Consider the following 11,517-nt stretch of genomic DNA (forward strand, 5'->3'; position numbering starts at 1 on the left):
CTCTCTCTCTCTCTCTCTCTCTCTCTCTCTCTCTCTCTCTCTTTCTTTCTTTCTTTCTTTCTTCCTTTCTTTCTTCTCAAAGCTTAACCTAAAGCTCTGTTCCCAAGGTCATTTTTTTCTGAAGGGAAACATGAACGAACCAAAGTGATGGAGAACCCTCTGATACTGCTCTTACTATATGAGGGAGAACAATTTCCCAAAGTTGGTGTGAGTAGATCGAATTTTTACCTATTAAAGTCCTGTTTCACACTATGGCTGTTTGACGCCATGGTATTTTGCTTTATGTTGGCCTTATTTTCATACTGGTCATCTCTCTCCCTACCCCCAATAGACATAAGCTTCCTCTGTTGTTCAGTTGTGTCTGACTCTTCATGATGCCATTTTGGGGTTTTCTTGGAAGTGATTTGCCATTTCTTTCTCCAGCTCATTTGACAGATGAGGAAACTGAGGCACACAGGGTGAAGTGACTTGCCCAGGGTCACATAGCTAGTAAGTGTCTGAGACTGGATTTGAACTCAGGAAAATGAATCTTCCTGACTCCAGGCCCAGTTCTCTATCCATTGTGCCACCTAGCTGCCCTGTAAGCTCTTAGAAGGCAGGAACTATTGTCAACTTTCCATTAAAAGCTGCTAGGTGACTCAGTGGATAAATTGCTAGATCTGATTTACAATCCAACCCGAGACACTAGTTGTGTGACCCTGAGCAAGTCATTTAATTCTCTTCTTCAATTTCCTCTTCTGTAAAATGGGGATAATAATAGCATCTCTCTCCCAGGAGTTAGTGTTAGTGAGAGCATCAAATGAGATAATCTATGTAAATGCTAGCTATTATTATTATTAATTATATTTGTATCCTTAAGATGATACATTTAGAGCTAGAAGGGACCTGGGATGCCCCTCTGACTCCTTTATTTATTTTTATTTTTTATTTTTTTGCTTTTTGGAGAGGGGGGGGAGGGCAGGGAAATTGGGGTTGAGACTTGCCCAAGGTCACACTGCTAGTTTTTGTGTTGAGTGTCTGAGGTCAGATTTGAACTTAGGTCCCCCTGACTCCAGGGCCAGTGCTCTATTCACTGCGCCACCTTGCTGCCCCTATTTTAGAGATGAAGAAACTAAAGTTTCAAGAGATTTAGTGACTAACTCAAGGTCATGAAGCTATCACGGGGTAGAGCCAGGGTTCAAAACCATATCTTGTGGACTCCATAGCCTGTATTCTTTTGACTGCTTCATGGTGCATCTCCTTCATGCCACTGATTTCATCAGTGGAGGGAACTTCCTGTACCAAAGAGGTAATAGATGATTAGAGATTTGTCTGCCACTTAAAGTTACACTGGATATTTTGATGTTTGGCCCATGATCATACAGCCAGTTTGTCTCAGAAGCAGGTCTTCAACCTGGATCTTTCTGACTCCCAAGTTTAGCTTTCTATGCACTACACTATCCTATCCCTCTTGCTTATGAGCTTCTATAAGGAGAGCCTGGAGACAGGGTGTGGCAAGTCAGTTCTGAGACTCTGACAGTAGTCCAGGCATGTGGTAATGAGAGCCTGGTCTTAAGGTAGTGGCCCCACGAGTGAAGAATGAGGGGGGAGGGAGGGGAAGAGATATTTGCTGTGTATGTAGAATCAACAGCATCTTCAAGGGGAGGATAGAAGGAAAGATTCCTTCAAGGTGGTGAATATTTGCCGTGAAGGTAGAATCAACAGCATCCTGATGGGGAGGATAGAGGGAAAGATTCCTCCAAGGTGGTGAGCCTGGCTGGTGCCATTGACACAAAGAGCTAGGATACAACCCCAGGTCTTCTGACCTATCCAAATCCAGTGTTTTTCAGCTGTAGTATCTTGCCTCTCATCTGGTGAGGTCTGGGTTTGGTTCAGTTGTCAAAGATACAGATGGTAGCTGCACACATATCCCTTGTAACTTTCACCTGTTGTTCCTGGTTCTGCCCTCTGGCACCAAGCAGAAGAACTTGGTCAATAAGTTGCTATTTTTAATTGGTTTTGAACTAATATCCTCCCAACTACAAACTTACTGTTCTTTCTGTTATATTATGTGTGCTCTTATCAGCTCATTTGTGACGTGGCGCATGAAAAGTTAAAATAATGATTGACATTTACTTAGTACTCTAAGGTTTATAGGGTGCTTTCCTCATAATAGCCCTAGGAGGGCCAAGTTAATCAGTCAATTAACATTTGTTAAGCTCCCACCACATCCAGGCACTATGCTAAGCACCGGGATATAAAAACAAAGTCAAGTCAGTTGAGAAAGTTGATTCATTGAGGACCCCTACTGTATTCTAATCAGTATCAATCAATTTGATATGCTTCTATTAGGGGTAGTGATTATAAGTTCTGCATATTTGGAGCCGTGAGCCTCAGATTGCAAATTCACTTGCTTTGTTTTTCCTTGTTGTGGTGACCAAGGTGGTAGAGGTGATTCAACTACATGGAAAGTCTTCCAATTTATTTTTGGACTTCCAGCCCATTCTCTCTTGTCCAATATGAGCAGGTGACCATCTAATGACCACTTTGTGGAGATGCCCCATGCTTCACTCAGCCTATGAGCCCACTGCTGATATGTCATTTTTTACCATCAAGAACAAGGTCTATCTACCAATGAGATTCTGTATTTCACCATGCCCCTTTTGCATGTTTGGGTATCAAACTCTATAAATACAAGGTCCTGGAAGAAGGGGGCATCTCAGATCATGAGGAAGATCTTAAGTTCTCTTAATTAGAGGGGTCCATGGGCCCCTTAATAAAGTGTCATTGGCTTAAAGTTCTGCCTCAGTATCTTTTACTGTAGGATGGACAATTTTAATACCCACACAATTTGATAAGGTTTATTAAGCACCTACTATGTACCAGGTACTGGGCTAAGTGCTGTGAATACAAAAAAGGGCAAAAACCAGTCCCTGCCCTCAAGGAGCTCTTAATCTAATGGGGATAAACAACACACAAGAGGACTCTAAAAGGGGAAGGGAAAGGTGAGGAAGGTTCCCGAGTAGTATAGCCAGGTGAGGAATGAGATGTTCTGAAATGGCTATGAGTTCAGAGGTGGGAGACATCCATCATATCAGATTAGAGTGCCCAACCAAGAGCTTCACAGAGGAGATGGCGAGATGCTGTGTGAGTCTCACCCTAGGTTCTCAGTTAGTAAGGAGGAAGTCACACAACTCTTCTAACCAGGTCTACCACAAATTATTATTTAACCTCACCTGGTCCCTTACTACAGCAAAGCAATCCTCTTCCTCTCTAGGTAATTTCCTTTTGGTCCCCCCTCAGCTGCTCCATTCCTTTTCTTCTTTCCTCAAGCTTCCCATAGCACCCTCTGAGCAGAAGCCCTTACCTGGTCCTTTGGTGAGAAGGTAGAGGCTGTTCACCATCAGCTCTTTCTTCTTCTCTATCATATGTCTTAGCACATTTTACCAGCACCCTCCATTCTCTTCTTTGCTTCAGTCTGCATCCGTATGATCCCCAGATCTAGATATCAATCCTTAGTCTTTCTCCTGAGTTTCAATCCTGCATCAACTACTATTAGATATTTCCTATGAGATGTCCCACAGTATTTCAAAACTCAACAAGTCTGAAAAGACTTCATATTTCCTCCCAAAACCCACTTTTCCCCCTAACTTTTTTTTTTTTTTAAAGCAATCAGGGTTAAGTAACTTGCTCAAAGTTACACGGCCAGTTATTTCTAGGTGTGGTGCTGAGTATCTGGGCCCGTATTTGATCCAGGTCATCCCGACACTGGAGCCGGTGCTCTTACTCGCTGAGCCACCTGGCCGCCCCCCCTTTTTTTTTAATCCCCTTAACTTCTTGAATCCTGTTGAGAGCACCACCATCTTTCTAGTCACCCAGGTTCACCATCCCAGTGTCCTCCACTTTTCATTCTACCTTGCTCCTCATGTCAGTTGACCAACTTTGTCAATTCTATGTCCACAACATCTTTTTCATCAGCTCTCTTTTTTCTATTCATATAACCCTACCCCATTCAGTCTCTCATCATTTATCGCTATTCCAATGGCCTCTTAATTGGTGTCCCTGTAAAGAGTCTCTTTTCTCTCTAAAGAAGCTACCAAAATGGTATTTCAAAAGCACAATTCTGACCTCAGTGTCAGACCTCCATGACTTTTTTCTTGCCACTAGACTTCAATGACTCAGGAAGAGAGAGTGAGAGTGATGATTTAGCTTAGCTCTGCCTCCTTTCAGTTCAGTTCCATTCAAGTCAAGCCCCTCACCAGTGAGGTCACTGGTCCTCTTGGAAAACAAAGGAGCCACAACAAAACAACAAAAGGAGTTCCTTATCGCCTCCAGGATATAATGTAGATTCTTCTAGTGAGAATTTAAAGCCCTTGCTAATCTGGCTCTTGACTAGGGAACCTTTCTTCTCTTCTCACAGGCTGTGTCCCAAATAACAAGTCTGCTGTTATTCCTACATCTTATGTCATTGCCTTGGTGAGCCCTCATGCCTCTCCAGCTACTTAGGATCTTATCCCCCAGTTGCCTGTGTCTGCCTCCCTTCCAAGTGACTTTGTAACTTGTAAAAAAAAGATTCATTTGGTCAGTTTTTGTGTTTACTTATCTATGTACATGTTGTTCCCCCAACAGAATGTTAGCTCCTTGAGAGCCTGATCTCTCTTCCTCCCTTCCCTTCCCTTCCCTTCCCTCCCTCTCCCTTCCCTTCCCTTCCCTTCCCTCCCCTTCCCTTCCCCCCCCTTTCTGTATCTGTTTCTCCATCTCTGTCTCTCTTTCCCTTTCTCTCCTTCTCCCTCTCCCCCTCCCTCCCTCTCTATCTCTGTCTCTCTCTGTTTATCTCTCATGCCTGCCTGGCATATAGTTGAAATTTAAGTGACTCAGTCCTCAAAAACAGAAAGTTTTAACCTTTTGTATGCCATAGATACTTTTATCAGTCTAGGGAACATATGGACCCTTCTCAGAGAAATGGTTTACTGCCTATAATTAAGGAAATGCTGAATTTGAGTTGGAAGTTAGTGAAAATAATTATATATATATATATGTATATGTGTATGTATGTATGTATTTTTACCCCCATCCAAGTCTATAAACCCCCTAAAACCTGTCTGCAGACCCTAGGCCGAGAACCTCTGCTCTATCTCCTTCATAGCTTGAAAGAGCTAAAATAAGCCTTACTCTTACTCCTGCCCATCCTCCCAAAACATACTCCTTTGTATGTAATCAGGACACTTTTAAAGCCAGGAAAAACATTCCAGAACACAAGAAATTCAACTCAATTCAAACAAAGAACAAAGTTATTAGTAGGAATGTTCTAGAGTCAGCTCCACCCTGCTCAGGAGAGCTGATTGTTAAAATTTCAATGTGTCTATACCTTGGAAATCTGCAAGCAGTACAAATCAGAGCTTGTTTTATTGTTTCATTGATTAAGAAAGTGATGGAGAAAATGCTCTTTGAAAGTAAACTTAAAAGTATATTTTGCTTTCTTAGAGCTGGTTGCTAAACATTTACCAGCACACTTCTGAAATTTTAATTTAGAATCTATTTCACCTTATTTTACAGATGGGGAACTGAGGCCAAGATAAGTTAAGTGATATTCTCAAAATTACACAGGTAGTAAGTGACAGAGATTGGATTTGAAGCTGGGAATAATGCACATTAAACTTAAGAGTGTGTTCTGTGTACCTTTTTTCCCCCCTGGAGAGCTGGTTGTTAAACATTTATCAACATACCCCTGATCAAGGGTCATGGTATACAGACCATTGTGTGAGACCCTGGGAGATACAAGGATTTTTTTTTTTTTTAAGACATTGTCTTTGCTTTTGTGGAATTCTAGTTCTAGATTCTAGAACATATTAAAAAATTACTCTGGTATGAAATAATATATGAGTACAGCATGAAAGTTTAAGCAAAGTGTCATGTCCAGTCACGGGGGAGAAAGGCCCTCGCCAAAAGGGGGCATCGTCAGGGAAGACTTTATTTAGATAGTACATTTAAGTTTGGATCTAAAAGATGTTTGTAAAATCAGCAGGCAGGGGGAACAAGGGGAACTAAAATGCTTTTCCAACCCGGGAAGGAGTCATAATTTTGAAAAGGTGAGGCTTTGCCTTGCCTTTCTGTCTATCTGTCTGTCTAATGCACCTAATTTGGTGCCCGGCACGAAATAAGTCAAGCCCTCCAAAACAGAAAGTTTTAACCTTTTGTATGTCATGGATCCCTTTATCAGTCTATGAACATACGGACCCTTCTCAGGAAAATTATTTACTGCTCAGGTTATAAGATGGCTTTGGTCCCTTTTCTAATAAGCTCTACTGCCAAAGGAGTTCTGCTTTCTCCTGTGTATTCTTCCAACTAAGGCCTAATCACTTTTGGGCATCTGGGGGATGATTCCAAGTCCAGCTGGAAGGCTCTTCCTTTTCCCAGTAGCACACGAAGAAGCCATGTTCTCTGTTCTCTGACATTTATTGCGCAGCAGGTACGCACACGTTGCTTTTTCAGAATGCTGCCTGAGACTTTGTTCTTGTGCTGAATTGGCCAAGCAGAGCACGAGGAGCAGTAGATGTTCAGTAGACTTATGGCGCTCATCACTGACTGGTTGAGTTGTCAGTAAACATCAGTCCAACCATGTAATAGCCAATTAAAATTCTTATTGGTTGACCTGATGCTTCTCGACAGCTCAACCAGACAGTGATATTGGTTTAAAAAACAAAACAAAACTTGCGTGATTTGTTCCTACTAACTCATGTAGGCCATAATTATTCTTGGGGTTCCATTGGTAAAATTTCTGCATATAGTAAGTATGCCCTGGTGTAGACAGCCAGATGGCTGCACTCCCCCTTATAGTTCTAGGGGTACCTAAGGGATTGGGGGGTGTCTCTTCTCTAATGTTGTTACTGGCTCAAGCCCTCACCGGTTGTGTTTTACCCACTCTTAACCATCAGAGACTGGTGAGCACCATAGTTCCATTGAACCAGTTATCATCAATTAGCTTTTACAAAGGGATGTTTACTTAGAAGACATGGCAATAACAAGTACAAACATTTTCTCCTGTTTCCTTGGGGAACGCCATACCACTATACCACCTTGGTCCCTGGAGAGATTGGGCTCAGATTTAGCATAGTTTTTATATCACAATGGCTCCATCCAGGCAGTTAGGTGGTGCTAGAGTGCTAGACTTGAACTCAAGAAGACCTGGCCTCAGTTTCCCCAACTGTAAATGTAAAAAATAATAACACCTCTCTCCCAGCTTGTTCCAAGGACTGAATGAGATGATTCTATAAAAAGCACAGCACAGTTTCTGGACAGAGTAGGTGCTATATAAATGCAAGTTATTATTATTGTTGCTGTTGTTACTATTATTTTTATGTTCATTTCCAGATGCTGCGTGAATGCTGGATTAGTCCTTATTTCACTGCCATTGGACTGGGTCCTGGAAGATCACTTTTTATTTCTTAAAGCATTGATACTGAAATGACTGCAAAACCTGGACTCAGACTCTGGATTCTCCTGACTTTTTTTGGGAGGGAGGGGGAAAGGCAAGGTAATTGAGGTTAAGTGATTTGCCCAAGGTCATATCGCTAGTAAGTGTCAAGTGTCCAAGGCCGGATTTGAACTCAGAGCCTCCCGACTTCAGGAAGGGTGCCCTATTTACTGCACCACACCATCTAGCTGCCCCTCTTTCCTCACTTTTTGAGGCTCACAATGTCAAAGCCTCCAGATTAATTTTCTTCACCTAAGAAGAAAATAGCAAATAATAAGGCAAAAGGATCAAGAGCCATATTCAAAAGGTCACATGTTGACCTAAAAGAAGAAGACTCAAGGCCCTTCCTCCACCATCTTATAGCATTGTCTCTTACCAGACACTGTCAACAAAGGAGTCGAACCAAGAGAGAGCCACTGAAGAGAATGGTTGAGGCCAATCAAAGCCCTTTGAAAATTCCTTCGGTTTCAGTTCCAAAACCATAGCCAATCAAAGAGGCTGATGGTCGTCCCATGGTTAGCAGATTGGAACTAGTTAGAGACCATCTGGGGTAGCTAGGTGGTACAGTGGATATATCACCAGGCCTGGAGTCAGAAAGATTCATCTTTCATGAGTTCAAATCTGATTTCAGATGCTTACTAGCTGTGTGACCCTGGGCAAGTCACTTAAACCTTCCTGCCTTAGTATTCTCATCTGTAAAATGAGTTGGAGAAGGAAATGGCAAAGCACTCTAATATGTTTGCTAAGAAAACCCCAAATGGTGTCACCAAGAGTTGGACACAACTGAAAAATGACTAAACAATAGAAAGATTATCTATGCGTTCTCCAATGTCCTCAAGGCACTTCTATCAGATGTCATCATGACTTTCCTGGGAGCAGCTTCTTCTCCATGGGGAAATGCTATCAGAGATACAATACATGTGCCAGTCCCTTTCCTCTCATATGACCCTACTTCCAAAGAATTTTCTGTGCTGGGGAACTGGTTTATTTTCATACATATTTGACCTGAAGTCCAAACTGAATTGGTAATGATCTCTTTGGCAGAATATGGAGATGTAAGGAATGTAGGATTATTTCAAGCTTCACAGCATGAGACATTAAGTACAAATAGAAACTAGCTAAGAAGAAGGAGTATTTGGACCAAATAAGAGCTGAGCTAGACTTTGGACTCAATGGAAGAACTGACTGGAACTATTTTGGTGCTTTGAAAATAAATCCATTACCTTCATTTTCCATTTCTTCTGGCAAGAGAGTTGAATGGTTGTCATTATCAGTATCTGTTGATTTTTACTGAGATTCCAAAATGTGTTAGATCCTTTCCTGAAGCAGTTGGAGACGTTGCTTTAAGGAATTTATATTCTCCGCTTATTATTATTTTAACTCTTGTTCTTGGCATTGGCAACCCAGACGGGTCTTTGTAATTGGTAAAGTGCTTGTCTGCCTACTCTTTGCATTGTAGTACTTTGTATATAGTATATGGAACTTTGAAAGAGTCAGAAATAGAATTGATGGTCCCTCCAAACTCCAGCCCTAAAACTGGTAACACGGCTAAATGTACCAAGAAGGTCAGAATTGTTGGTCAATATGGAACATGTTTGGTGCATCCCTCAGAGAAAAGATGGAGAAAATTGAAAGTAGCCAGCATGCTAAATATACCTGCTCCTTCTGTGGTAAGACCAAAATGAAGAGAAGGGCTATGGGTGTTAGGCATTGTGGATCCTGTATGAAAACAGTAGCTGGTGTTGCAGAGACCTACAATATCACCTCTGCAGTCACAATCAAATCTGCCATCAGAAGACTGAAGGAATTGAAGCACCAGTAAAATCTTATCAACTCTCTCTAGCCCATAGTCCATCAATAAGTGGGTTAATCTATGGAATAAAAATCACTTTGATTCTTTTTTTTTTTTTTTTGGAAGGGGGAAGGCAGGGAAATTGGGGTTAAGTGACTTGCCCAAGGTCACACGGCTAGTAAGTGTTAAGTTTCTGAGGTTGGATTTGAATTCAGGTCCTCCTGACTCAAGGGCCAGTGCTTTGTTCACTGTGCCACATAGCTGTCCCAGTCACTTTGGTTCTCAATAAATAAATAAACAAATAAATTAATAAATAAAAAATTAATAAACAAACAAATAAATAAAGTATATAGAACTTTGCATTTGGGATCTTGAGTCAGGAAACCAAAATTCAAGCCTCCTCTCTACCACTATGTGTGCTTGTGAACAAATCACTTACAATCACTTACCCTCTCCTAGCTTCAGTTCCTGTGTTTCTGAAATGGGAATAAAGTCTACCTACCTCACAGGGTGGTTATAAGATCAGATGGATCTTATAACCTATGGGAACGTGTGTTGGAAATAATAAAACATCAATGTAAAATATCTTTATCTTCTTCCTTATTATTATTTGATTCTTGCAACAACCACTCTAGGGAGGTAAGACAGATACTGTTGACCCCAAACATAAGTTGAAGCACTTAAAAGAAATCTTTTTTTTTAATTTTTTTTTGATTTTTGGAGGGCAGTTGGGGGTAAGTGACTTGCCCAACATCACACAGCTAGTAAGTGTTAAGTGTCTGAGGCTGGATTTGAACTCAGGTCCTCCTGACTCCAGGGCTATAACACTCCAGTGTTCTATTCACTGCACCACCTAGCCATCCCAAAAGAAATCTTTAAGGGAAAAAAATAAGTATACATTGAAAAATATCATCTATTATTAACCACACTCAAATTATATGTCAGATTTGGAGGAAAAGTGGGCATTATATTTCATGGCATTATTTATTTGTTCACATTTTGTGACCTTTTTGGCCTAAAATGCTTTGAAATCTTTTGTTTTTTACATCATGGTCATTTTATACTCCTCCTGTGTTTTGCTGCAGCAAAGAAAAACAACTAGGCAGAAACATCGAGTGCAATGACTCCATTTGGCAGCATATATCATACTCTGTTCTAGCTTCCCCACCTCTCTGCCTTAAGGCTAGATGTTTCATTGTCTGTTCTTCCAGGATGTCGTTGCTTTTTTCAGTTACTCAGGTTCTACTTTCTTTCAGTGATCTTTTCATTTATGTTGTGGTCATTGTTAATGCTGTATCAGTGCACACAATCCTTCCCTTTTGTCTCTAAATTTTTCACATTTGTCTTTTCTTATCATAGTTACGGTCCATTATGTTCAACTACTTTGAGGTTTTTCCTTCCAGTATATAAACATTTATATAGCCCTTACTATGTGTTATTTTTTTTTTTACAAATATTATCTCATTTGATTCTCACAGCAATCCTATGCAATAGGTGTTATCATTATATTTACAGTTGGGGAAAGCGAGGTAGAGAGGTTCTGTGGCTTGCCCAGGGTTACGCAACTATTAAATATTTGGGGCTAGTTTGAGCTCAGGTCTTCCTAACTTTAGGCATAGCATTCTATCTACACAGGCACCAGCTCTAGGAGGAGGTTGTTTCTTACCCTATTCTTTGATACCACAGAGAGAGTTGTGGTGAATATTTTGGTATCCAGTCCCCTTCTGCTAGTTCTAGTGGGTGCAGAATAGATTTGTATTATTTAAATTTCTTTTCCTTTGTATTTAAAGCTCTTTCTCCTGCTCACATGTAGAATTTATTACTGGAATTGTTAAATTCACTGCTATGACCAATGCAACCAAAATTAAAAGGAAAGCAGAAAACTGGGGGAAAAATTTACAGCAAGTATCTCTGATAAAGGCCTCATTTCTTAAATATGTGGAGAACTGAGTCAAATTTATAAAAATATGAATCATTCCCCAGTTGATAAATGGGCAAAGGATATGAACAGGTAGTTTTCAGACAAGAATTCAAAGCCATCAGTAGTCTTTAGAAAAAATGCTCCAAATCACTATTAATTAGAGAAATGCAAATTAAAGCAACTCTGAGGTACCACCTCACACCTAGCAGGTTGGCTAATGTTACTGAAAAGGAAAATGATGAATGTTGGAGGGGATGTGGGAAAACTGGGACACTAATGCTCTGTTGGTTGAATTGGGAACTGATTCAACCATTCTGGAGAACAATTTGGAACCATGCCCAAAGGGCTATA

The sequence above is a fragment of the Petaurus breviceps genome, unplaced genomic scaffold (genome assembly GCF_028583685.1).
Source record: "Petaurus breviceps papuanus isolate PSGF00001 unplaced genomic scaffold, PetGlider_PUasm1.0 186, whole genome shotgun sequence".
NCBI classification, from domain to species: Eukaryota; Metazoa; Chordata; class Mammalia; order Diprotodontia; family Petauridae; genus Petaurus; species Petaurus breviceps.